The sequence below is a fragment of the Anastrepha obliqua genome, chromosome 3 (assembly GCF_027943255.1).
Source record: "Anastrepha obliqua isolate idAnaObli1 chromosome 3, idAnaObli1_1.0, whole genome shotgun sequence".
NCBI classification, from domain to species: Eukaryota; Metazoa; Arthropoda; class Insecta; order Diptera; family Tephritidae; genus Anastrepha; species Anastrepha obliqua.
The window spans coordinates 87,578,778-87,590,900 of NC_072894.1; the positions used below are offsets into that span (position 1 = coordinate 87,578,778).

Below are 12,123 nucleotides of genomic sequence, written 5' to 3' on the forward strand. Positions count from 1 at the left end.
TCCGAACTCGCAAATAAACTTTAACATTGACAGCCAATCAGCTATCGAAGCGATATCAGTTGTAATGACAAACTCACACTGCGTACGACAATGCCGGAACAGGATCTATGAGCTAGGAACTGAGAAACAAGCCCCATCTACTAGGTTCCAGGGCAGAAGGGAATTGAAGGATACGAGCAAGTGGAAATCTTCCTGTAGCTAGCACGGCCGGTATACAACCGCGACTCTGCAAATAACGACTAGATATAGATGATTCGACAAACGAATTCAAGATGAGAAAGATCCACCTTATGCAGAATCGCGAAAATAATATATATAATCTATATTTTATCTCATCCCAGGAAGGAGTGTAAACTTGTACTGGGGATACTGACGGGACACTGCCTCAGTCCATCGTATGCGGTCAAACTGAAGCTAGTGCAGAACGATACATGCAGAATATACCTATAATGAAGTCAACGCGAGAGGAACACTAGAGCACTTACTCTGCCACTGCCGTGCACTTAGTAAAATACGAATAAGCAGCTTAGGTTCTGCATCATTTGCGATATTAGAAAATGTGGAAGATCAAAAAACTAGCAGCTTACATAAATTATCCAAACTGTGTACTAATGAAAAAAATATGAATTAAACTCTCCATACTAACAATTGGTATCACTATTGACCAATTTCTGGTCTAAGTGCGATCTAGAGGTTCTATAAAATCTAACCTAACATACAATTAGATTGTTGCGTGAACGCATCTAAAACTGTACACTTAAAAATTGTAGTAACAAACTTCTAACATGCTTGTGAATTCATTTAATATAATTATATTTTATTAAATATGTATAAAAGAAAAAATTAAATTTTTTTACACTTTTTGAGATCTGTGTTGGAACAGTTTAAAATTCAACAAAAACATCATGAGAATGTTACTGTGGCGATAACTATTGGCTGTTTATAAGTTTTAGTTGTATGAGCATTGCATGCAAAACAACACTTAACATATATTGCATTTAGAAGACTTCGTTGCTCAATTCATGAACTTTATACAAAATTTTTTTCCGAATCGATATTGATAGAGGATTTTTAATTTTCTTTAAAATATAAGAAAAACTTGTCTTTTATAATCTTTAATTGAATGTAAATTTATTTTATTTTTATTTAATCTATTTGGATTTTAACCTCTGCTGTGCGCTGTGCCGTATCGATATAGATCTGCATGACGTCCTCTAAATCTGAAAATAAAAAATCTAAATCTAAAAAGAAAAATTATTTTTTATGTCTATTATTCGAATTATTAGTATGCTACCAATATCTGAATTATCATTCAATTCTAATCTGTGGAACAAACGATCTAATGTATTTACTGGCAGACACATTTCCTGGTTTATAGTCAACCGCAATTGTATGTTTAAAACTGAAATACTCGCTTCCAACATTGCGTTTGGTAATTCGTCAGCTTCAGTAAGCGATTATGTTTGTTGGCGTATTAATTAATGATATAAAACGTTTTTGTAGTAAATTTCATACCTTGTAGTCTTTATATAGCCATTACAAGATAAAGGCTTTGAGACGTAGCAGCTTGTTTACCGCATATTTACGTATGCTAGTAGACTTTTCTAACTCATTGTCATAAATGAGTTTTTGTAACAGTGACCAGGCCACATCGGCAGCTTTATTGCGAAAAGGCACATCTAATTTATAGGAAAAATCGTATAGCAAAGAAAACTGTGTATAGAAATTACTTATTCTCACTAGCCAAGACATTTTCTTTTAACCAAGCCCATGCTTCATTGACGCCTTCCTGGGTAATGCTCATACTGCGGTTAGACTGTCCCCATATGGAAAGAAGTGATAATTAGAAGCCAGTAACCAGTTTCAATGCATCGGTATATTGACCACAGCCAGATAAAAGTATCGCCAATTCTCGTGGACCTGTATTAATAACTGTTTGTACGTTTTTTCAATGGTGAGCGAGTCGAACTAGCGCTTTATATGATTCATCGCAATGACATAGCCGGTATGAATTGCCTTAAATTTTACAATGAAGTAAAAAAAAGAAAAACGGTGTTTCAATAAATTAGCACACGTGAACAAATTTCCTTTCGTCCTAATTGCTCAGCAAACGTACATAATCTTGAATTATAATGTGCTAGCAAGTGCCAAATAACCATTCATCAAATATGAAATTGGACCAGCTAGGTCATCTGTGTAATAAAAATAGATAAACCATTAATACGTAGAAGTAATTGCAACGCAATGCAATGTAAACACACGAACATCAACAGATACGCCAATGTATAGAAAGCGAGTGAAGATGTGTTATTAAATGCTTATATTAAAAGTGATTATAGGTGAGGAAAACAGCCCACTGTACTCCTAAAAGTGCATAGGTACATCCCTAAACGCTAGAGCAGCGACAAATGATTGGCTTCACAGGTTTACTTGGTCGCGATAAGCTAAATATTTACAAAACCATAGCTAAGGCTTAAACTTTTATAACTGGAGTGAGAGCATTGTGTTTTGTTTTCACGTTATCCTCAGTGCAACTATTCACGTCGCTGTGTGTCATCAGCGGCAGATCAGCAGGTGAGAGAAGAGAAAAAAAAAATAACACAACGAAGCCGGTAAGCAAAGGAACAAGCGCAGGTGTATGACATCTGGCACCGGCAAAGTTACTCAGAATTATTCAGCAATATGTCAGATAAATCTCCGAGCAGATGCGCTGAATCAAGCGATGTGCTCAGCCCGTTTCAGAGACGGTCAAGAATCGCTCACTCACCAGTGGGAAAACAATTACCCACTCCAGAGTAAGAGCGTGCCGACAAGCAACAACAACAGCCTGTAACTCCAGTCAGAATGAACAGTGAGAAACACCAACAGAAGAAATGAGAATCCGGCGAGGACCAGCTATATGTGATGGGAGCTTATCAGCATGATGAAGGTTCTGAGACATACAAATATGCCCACGAGAGACCTGATGAGTGCGATTGATAAGCAACATCAGAGAGCACTAGTAATGTACAGTAAGGCAAAGCCACTCACTGTGTGCACCAATACAATTACATAAACAGAAGTAGCTGAGGATTTTATCAATAGGTACCCAAAGATGACCCACACAGTCCAGTGGGCGAGAGGCACAACATAAGTTAACGAGCGTCCATTTAGAATTGTCAAAACTACCAATAGACGCGAAACCCAATCAGCAACAAGTACGTGCCAACCAATCAAAAGTTGTGGAGGCTGTTATAAGAAAACAAAGCGCGGTGACTACACGCATAAATGCACTTATAGGTTAGGAAGCCACCCAATCACGCGAAGGGTGGACTAAGGTCGTTAAGTGTAAGCCCAAAATCAAAAAGGGTCAACTAACAAAATCAGACACGAGGAAAGTCAGCGGACTTTCGTACGCGGAAAACTTGAAAAAGATAAAGTCGCAAGGTAAGCTAAAGGAGATGAGGCATCCGAAAGCCAGCACAAGACGAACTCTTGCGGTTCGCTTCGTGTTCTCCCGGGCCTTCAGTGCAGCCTGACTGTCACTGAAAACTCCAATCTGTTTCTCGCTCCATCTCCTCTCGATTATCCATTCGGCTACTTTCAGGATGGCAAAAAGTTCTGTTTGGAAAACAGTTGCCATTTCCCCCATAGCATAGTGATACTTATTACTATCGTTTAAGTACCATCCGGCTCCAGACCCGATTTCATTCTTGGGCCCATCGGTAAAGAAAATATCCGTCAAACCTCTCTACATGCAATTTAGATTGCACCATTCATCACGCAATGGAAATCTGACATCAAATTTCCTTCCAAATGAAACTGTGGGTATCAGGTCGTCTGTAGGTGCCAAAAACAGAGGATACTGCTCAGATAGCAACCTAAAGATTTCTCTGTGTCCCGAAGTTCCGTCTTCGTGCCAGAAACCATATTTATGGAGTCTACACATTGCTTTTATTGCTTCCTGTTGTATCTTAAGATCCAGGGGAGCAAATCAAGCATAGCATTTAGGGCATCACCAGAGGTTGTACTTATGGCACCAGTGATGCATAAACATACACTTCTTTGTAGCCTGTATAGTTCCCGGATTGTGGACTTAACCATGCTCTGTCGCCACCAGACCACAGAAGCGTAAGTGATGATTGATCTGATAAGTGGACCACAGCAGGTTTCAGACCCCAGGTTTTACCAAAGGCTCTACGGCATTGCTGAAAAATCCTCAATGCGCGATTCACCTTCAGTGAGAAGTGTGTCTCCCAAGTCAGCTTCTTATCCAAGATTACTCTATATATTTAACTTCATCGGAAAGACCAAATGTCACACCTTTCAGTGTTGGAAGACTGAGTCCATCCAATTTCCGTTTTCTCGTAAACAATTGTCTCATGCACCAGTCATCGATTTTATCAAGAATCCTCTGCACTTTCGTGCAAAGCCTTCTTAAGGATTTATCCGATGTTAGCGCACAGACATCGTCCGCATATGCTTGGACATGAAAACCGAGTTCCTGCATCTCCGCTAGTAGAGAGTCTACGACGAAGCACCACAGCCGCGGAGAAAGAACACCCACTTGGGGACATCCTTGCCTGGCCCTGACTGTGATTTGTTCATCACCGCTCCCACCAGTTTACAATGGTTTTACTAACTCCGTGTCGTTCGGCAGAAGAAAGCCCCCTCAATGCCCACGAACACGACCATTGTGTATTCGTCAGCTTCCAGCCCGGCTTCAATCTTGCTAACAAGATCGTGTAAGGCTGATTCACATGATTTTCCACTCTGGTAAGCGTGTTGGTTTCTACTAAGTGGACTTCTCGGCAATACCCCACTCGAATATGTTTCTCCACCACTCGTTCCAGACTTTTCAACACGAACGATGTCAAACTGATTGGTCTAACACTTTTTGTTAGGGAATAGTCATCTTTTCCTGGTTTCGGAATAAATACTACTCTTACGCGTCGCCATTGGGATGGTATATAACCAAATGCAAGACAGGCTGTGAAGATCCTTTTCAGAGCCCCAATCAGCCTGTCTCCTCCTTTTTAAGCATTCCTGGATATATTCCGTCAGGTCTAGGGGACTTAAAGTTCCCAAAGGAAGACAAGGAAAACCTTATCGATTCTTTTGTCACTATCCGACTAGCAATATACCAGCTGTACCTAGAGGTTCCACCGTTGCTGCCGTTATTGTTCATGCCACTCTCTTCTTTAGAGAGAGTTCTACTACCCGGAAAATAGGTTTCGAGTGGAGCATTAAACGTTTCCGATTTTGAAATGGTGTATGAACCATCAGGTTTTCAGAACTTTTTTCTGCGAAAATTTGTCACAGAATTTATGGCAAGACTAAGTATATGCATACTACATTTTAAGCACAGATTTCGTAACTGATCGAAATACATACACAGTTTGTCAAAAATGAGTTTTGTCTTAGAAAATAAATTGAATTTTTCGACTTTAGCAACAAAAAATACCACTTTTCATTTATATTTGAATTCTTTTTTGTACTGATCTCTATTTATTCACAGCATTTAAAGGGAATTTATAAAACAAACTTGCCAGACGAAACCACAACGGTGAAAGACATAAGAAGAACCAAAACTGCCGCTCTTTTACTTGAGTTAGAAAAGGGGAAAACAGTTAACGCTGATTTTTTGAAACAACTAGAGGAAACGGTAAAAGCGGTCGGTTCCATTACAACCCTCAGACCAACTTCAACTGTAGAGATCAGAGACTTGGATGCCGTCACGGAGAAGAAGGAAGTTGATGACGCTGTGAGAAAAATGCTAGCTGGCACTAATGAAAATATCGATGTTAGGATCACAAAACCTAATCAACGACAACAAGTACGGGCTTGTGTTACTCTCGCTATTGAAAGCGCAGAAAAGCTGCTCAAGCAAACTAACATCAAAATCGGATGGGTTAGTGCAAGGATGGGAGCTAGCACATCTCTGAAGCGCTGCTACCGGTGCTTCGGTGTCGGACACCTTCAATCAAACTGCAAAGGACCAGACAGAAGCGGAAAAGGTATATGCATCCGATGTGGAGAAGCCGGGCACAAAATGAAAGAGTGCACCAAAGAGCCGAAATGCTGCCTATGCACTGATGCCAATCGCAGCGAGACAAAGCATATGCCAGGCTCAGGCAAATGCCCGATGACAAATGAACATGCCAAGACAAGATAAAATATGATTATACTTCAAGCAAATATGCACAGGAGTAAAAACGCAGACCTGCTAATGGACCAGATGGTCTTAGAAAAAGGAGTTCAAACAGTATTGAAAAGCGAACAATACGCTCAATCCGAGAAAGCTTGGATCGACGACGAGTTGGGAACTGCCGCCATCTGGCTGCCTAGGGGCACAAATTTCGTCATAATCGCGAAAGGATCAGGCGATGGTTTCGTCTACGTTCAAAACAGCCAATTTAGAATGATATGCTGTTATCTTACACCGAGCGACAATATAGATGAATTCACCCGGAAACTGGAAAGTATTGAAGACAAAGCCCTTAGTTTAGAGGGACGGCTAATAATAGCGGGAGACTTCAACTCAAAAGCAACCGAATGGGACTCGGCGACAACGAACTCAAGAGGTAGACGAGTACTGGACATGGCAGCCAGACTAGGTTCAGTGGTGCTCAACACAGGAACGACTACGTACCGAAAGCCAGGTTGCTAAGGCACAACACCCGACATAACCCTAGCATCGGAAAGCATAGTCACCTTTACTAAAGACTGGAGAGTCCTGGAAGATTACAATGGGAGTGACCATCAATACATCACGTTTTGCATTGAAATGGAAAACCAAAGAGTGCGTGAAAATCGAAATAAAAGTACACGCAAATGGAACATAAACAGGCTAAACCCACCGACGCTCCTTGCAACTATTGACGAAAATAAAACGACAATCTGTACGAATAGTACAGCAAAAACCACAATGCAATGCATTACGATAGGTTGCAACGCGACTATGCCTAAAATAGATAAAAACAAAAAAGAAATGCTGTATACTGGTGGACACATGAGATCGCAGAACTTAGAGATATGTGCATCCATAAGCGTAGAAAGTATACTAGGGCCAGGAGATTGGGCCCGGCGATAACGGAATCCGAAGAATACAAAAAGAGCAGAAAAAAATTGAGGAAAGCTATAAGCCAAAGCAAAAAAGACAAATGGGAAGAGCTACGAAACGATCTAAACAATAACCCATGGGGGTTGGGCTACAAAATCGTTATGAAAAAGCTAGGAGCCAAATCCCCTGCTGCTGATATGGAAACGGAAGTGGTAAGCAAAATAGTCGACACACTCTTCCCAACACACTGTGCTGAGAGGGAAGAACTCGAGCATGTAGCAACGGAACCTGTCCCATTCACAGAAGAAGAACTTATGGATGCTGCAAAAGCAATGAAATGCAGTAAAGCGCCAGGACCTGATGGCATAGTTGCAGAAATATTGAAACTATCGGCAATCGAACGCCCTCTTCTTCTAAACATGTACAACGCATGCCTAAAAGAAGGAATTTTTCCAGAAATATGGAAAAAACAAAAACTGGTACTAATCAGTAAGGGGAAGGGAGACCCAACATTAGCGTCCGCTTATAGACCGTTATGTATGCTGGATAGCGCAGGAAAACTCTTTGAGAAACTGATAAAGCATAGGCTTAGCGAAGCCGTAGAGAACAGTGGCGGCCTCTCCGACAGGCAATATGGTTTTAGAAGTGGCAGATCTACCTTAGAAGCCATCCAAGATGTAATAGCTAGCGTAGAACGTGCCGAGGCAGGTAATCGATACTCCAAACGCTTAGTATTACTAGCCACACTGAATATTAGAAATGCTTTCAACAGTTTAAGCTGGGACGACGTAATCGAAGCCTTAAAGGTAACATTCAAGATCTCGAATAATCTATTGAAGATTATTCGTAGCTATCTCAGCAATCGCGTGCTCTTATACGAAACGCGAGAAGGGTGTAAGACTAAACAAATAACAGCAGGTGCGGCCCAAGGATCAATACTTGGACCTGAACTCTGGAACATAAGCTACGAGGAAATCCTTCGAATAGAGATGCCTGAGGATGTGCATTTAGTGGGATACGCAGATGACATTGCAGCTGTAATAATCACCCGAAACACCGACGAAGCCAAAAGGAAGTTAAATCAGGTGTTGATCCGAGTCCAGACATGGCTAGAAGACCATGGATTAAAGCTGACCACAGAGAAAACAGAGCTAGTCCTTCTAACGAACAGACGTATCCCATTAGAAGTAGACATACAAGTACTTGATGCCACTTTATCGACAAAAAGAGTGGTCAAGTACCTAGGAGTGCAATTAGACACAAGGCTAACCTCCTGGGCGCATATAAACCATGCTGCCACAAGAGCTGCCAAGGTAAGCGGCATGCTAAGTAAACTCATGGCAAACCTTGGAGGTCCAACGCAGAACAAGCGAAAACTTGTAATGGACACGACGAACTCGATTCTCTTAACGGATGCGAAATATGGGCAGATTCGCTAAGGGTGCAATGCCGGCGGAAAATTCTGCAATCTATGCTCTCAGAGTGGCTTCGTCATACAGAACAGTATCTGAAGCAGCGGTGTTAGTTATCAGCGGAACCATCCCTATAGATATTCTAGAACAAGAACGTAAACGGAGATGGGAGGCAAAAAACACAGGAATCCCAGTACCACACTTCTCCGATATTAGAGTTCAAACACTCACACTTTGGCAGGCAAGATGGAGCTCTGAACGGTATGGTAGATGGACAGCGAGACTAATACCCGATCTAAAAAAGTGGGTAGAAAGAAAGCACGGTGAGGTTAACCTCACATTACCTCACACAGTTTTTGTCCGGACATGGGTCCTTTCGCAAGTATTTGTGGCGAATGGGAAAAGTAAGCCAACCAAACTGCATATATGAAGATACTGAGTTTGATGATGCGGACCACACCTTCTTTAAATGCGAGAGGTGGAACGTAGAGAGAACAGGTCTGCAGCGAGCTATTGGTGTATTTATACCTGAAGAAATTATCGAGAAAATGATGATAGACGAAGAAAAATGGAGTGCCGTCGCAAATTTTGTGGAGGATATTATCCGAAAAAAGAAGCGCGAAATGGAAAGCTATGCTGAAGAGCATTGAGCATAGGTTTCTCAAAACAGGCGACCCTGGACGCAGGGTGAGTAAGTAAGTGTCCTTCTTAGGACGCTGTTTTGGTCCTCTACCTCGAAGCAATGCGGAAGCAGTCCCGGGGTGGAGGGAAAAATCCAAGAGAAGAGGAGGGATATTTTTAGTGGAATCACCACACACGCAGTAGCGACGGTTACTATATGGTGCGAAGGAATTTTTAACCCAATCTCACCGCCAAAAAAAGGGAATTTATAAAACAAACTCCTTGGAAGAACAACAACTAAAGCAAAAAAAAAAAACGAATAAAACACTATTTCCACACTGTCATTAAACTGTTTTTACAAACTTGAATATAAACTTTTTTTATTAAATATGATAATCTGAATACGTAATTTTTTTATTTATTTAATGTTTGGTATGCTAATCGTTAGCTTCAATTACATTTTGCAGGCGCTTTTTCGTGGAATTTTTTTACGTCGATACGTTCGGTATATTCTGAGATTCCTCCATTATTGCAATTCTTTGGATGCCTTTTAGCTACTCTTTTCTATAAAAAGGCCCACAAATTTTCAATCAGTTTATGTCGGGACTCTGCACATTTTGCTTCTTATGCTTTGGATCGTTATCCTAGTAAAGTTTAAAATTTAAATTCTCAGTGATAAACCCAAATTTTTTAGCACTAAGGTTTTTTCAATGTATGTATTTAAATATTGTTTGGCATCCATTGTGCCGTGAATAAAAACTCCTACTCCTTTACTTGAAATGCAACCCAAACCGTAACGGAAATTTTTCCTAATTTAACCTACAGTTAAATTATATTTCGATTTTGTAAAACTGTCAAGGGCTTGCGTCATTATCTCTGTCTCGACGCAATAAACTTCTGGTTCGAAAATGTGGTTCTAAGCAAAAGACATGCATTTTTCTGCATTTTGTGCAGACAGCAATGGTTTCTCGCGTGCTGAGCTCAATGAATATTTGTGGTGCAGTATGGCTTAACACGTTCCCTGTCCCAATACAAAAATGCAAAATTGACCGACAAGTCCAATATTTCACAACGTAAACATGCCATAGGTATATTCGGTTCTCGTCAATATTACGTTGCTGGCACTTTGTTGATATAATGAAGCTCCGTCTATAAAAAAGAAAACCACTTTTGGACCTTGTTATCAATAACTGGAAGAGTTTACTAACACCTGGTGAATGTATCGTCATTGACGAGTCGATGATGCCGTTTAGAGGCAGGATATCTTTCCGTCAATACAACCCATCAAAAGCTCATAAATACGGTTTGAAAATCTATAAACTGTGCACAGAAGAGGGGTTTGTCTGGAACTATGATATTTACATAGGGCGTGTCCCCGAGATTGCTGATTTGGATAAGCCTGGGAGTGTCGTTATAAGAAATACTTAAAAATAATTTGTGATTTCTGCGTAAAATAAAAATATTTTTTCGTATGTCCCGGCATTTTTCTTTACTTTATTATCGTACCAGCACGTCCAGTGCAGAAACTGTACGGTTCCGTTACGTCCAGTCGAATAATTTGCTTTAGAAGTTTCATATACCCCCTGACACACATATGGCTCAGGAACGTATCAGTGCTTATCAGGCGCACGTTTCCTGAACCATATTTGGCTCAGCGGACAGGGAACGTGTTAACGCACTTCTTCATGAGAGACAACAATACCGTTAAGCTTCTTTGCAAGAGTTCTGAAGGAAATTTTCGGGTTTTGATCCAATTTCCGGATCATCAAGCCTTCTGCACGTCCAGTAATTTTAGTTTTAGACCCACCTACATTATTTTGCTCTAATCTACCCTCTTTTTCTGCTCCACGTATGATATTATAAACTATCTAATATAGCAAAATATAGTGAATGATAAAACAAAAGCATCAAGGTGATCATTGCAAAGCGGAGATAAGGGTAAATCGAGTATAATCGCACAATACCTACATTCTGAAGAAATTCAAAAAGCAAAATGTAAAAACCGTTTATTGACCGTGTCGAAATAGAGCGTCATTTGTTTTCGTTGCTATAGTTGTTTTTTTTCCAAAGAATTTTTTTTATAAATTCTGTGTAAAGCTGTGAATAAATAGGAATCACTTCAAAAAAGTTATTTTGTTATTAAAGTCGAAAAACTGAATTTATTTTGTATGTCAAAACTCATTCTTGAAAAACTGTATGTAGTGGCTACGCTAATATGAGAATATGCGTTTTATGTACTTCTTTATTTATGAACTATATATATATTATTTATATATAATTGGCGCTTATACCCTGTTTGAGTGTTTGGCCGAGCTCTTCCTCCTACTTGTGGTGCGTCTTGGTGTTAACCCACAAGCTGAGGGATCTACAGTTTTAAGCCAACCTCGAACGGCATAGGTTTGCCATTGCTTGCCCAGGGGCGGCCGTTATTGAAAAACACCGGCTATGATTTTATAGTTTCTTGTACGGAGATTCGAACAAACGCGCTTCCGAACTGTAGTCACGGCTACGGCGACCGCCGTATATACTGTCATATAAAGTAGGTTACTTACAGGTTCTTCAAGTTTTGGTTTTATTTGTTTTAAATTCAAAACTTTTGTACAAACAAGAAAAACCATACTTTATTTCCTAGGAACTTAACCAGTTATTGTACGATAGATTCCAAGCGCTGAAACTCAAGTTTACTTTATATACAAACTGTCGCAATTGGAATAATCTTAATGTATTTGTTCTACATTTAACGGACTAAGTTTCAAGCCGGTTGGTTTTTAATGCATCAACACTTCTGAGAATCTATCAGGGATAGATATCAATCACTTCTTTATACTAACAGTTTATAATTTCTTAACTATTTCTGCCATAACTCTCTTTTTCATTCTTTAGACTGCATCAACATAATCCATAACGGTCTTCATTTATGCCTATGGGACACCTTTCGCCGATAGATTTAGGGTTTACTACAAACTCTAATTGATTTTAAGGATATTTACCATAATAAAAATAATAATAGTCATTAATTACACAGGCCTGCGAAATTTAACTTTTTTC

At 40.0% G+C, this 12,123-nt stretch overlaps 1 long non-coding RNA gene across 3 annotated transcripts; it reads right to left on the minus strand.

Moving 5' to 3' along the window:
* Positions 1-860: 860 nt before the first annotated feature.
* On the minus strand, positions 861-2,010 carry LOC129242579 (uncharacterized). Of its 3 annotated transcripts, none has more exons than XR_008582193.1 (4): positions 1,885-2,010; positions 1,741-1,816; positions 1,516-1,679; positions 861-1,444 (listed from the first exon to the last, which is right to left on the minus strand). It is a non-coding gene; the product is annotated as an uncharacterized LOC129242579 (long non-coding RNA). The 3 variants fall into 3 exon arrangements; XR_008582191.1 differs by having other exon boundaries at positions 861-1,241; positions 1,295-1,444; positions 1,741-2,010; XR_008582192.1 differs by having other exon boundaries at positions 1,741-2,010.
* Between the last annotated feature and the right edge of the window lie 10,113 nt (positions 2,011-12,123).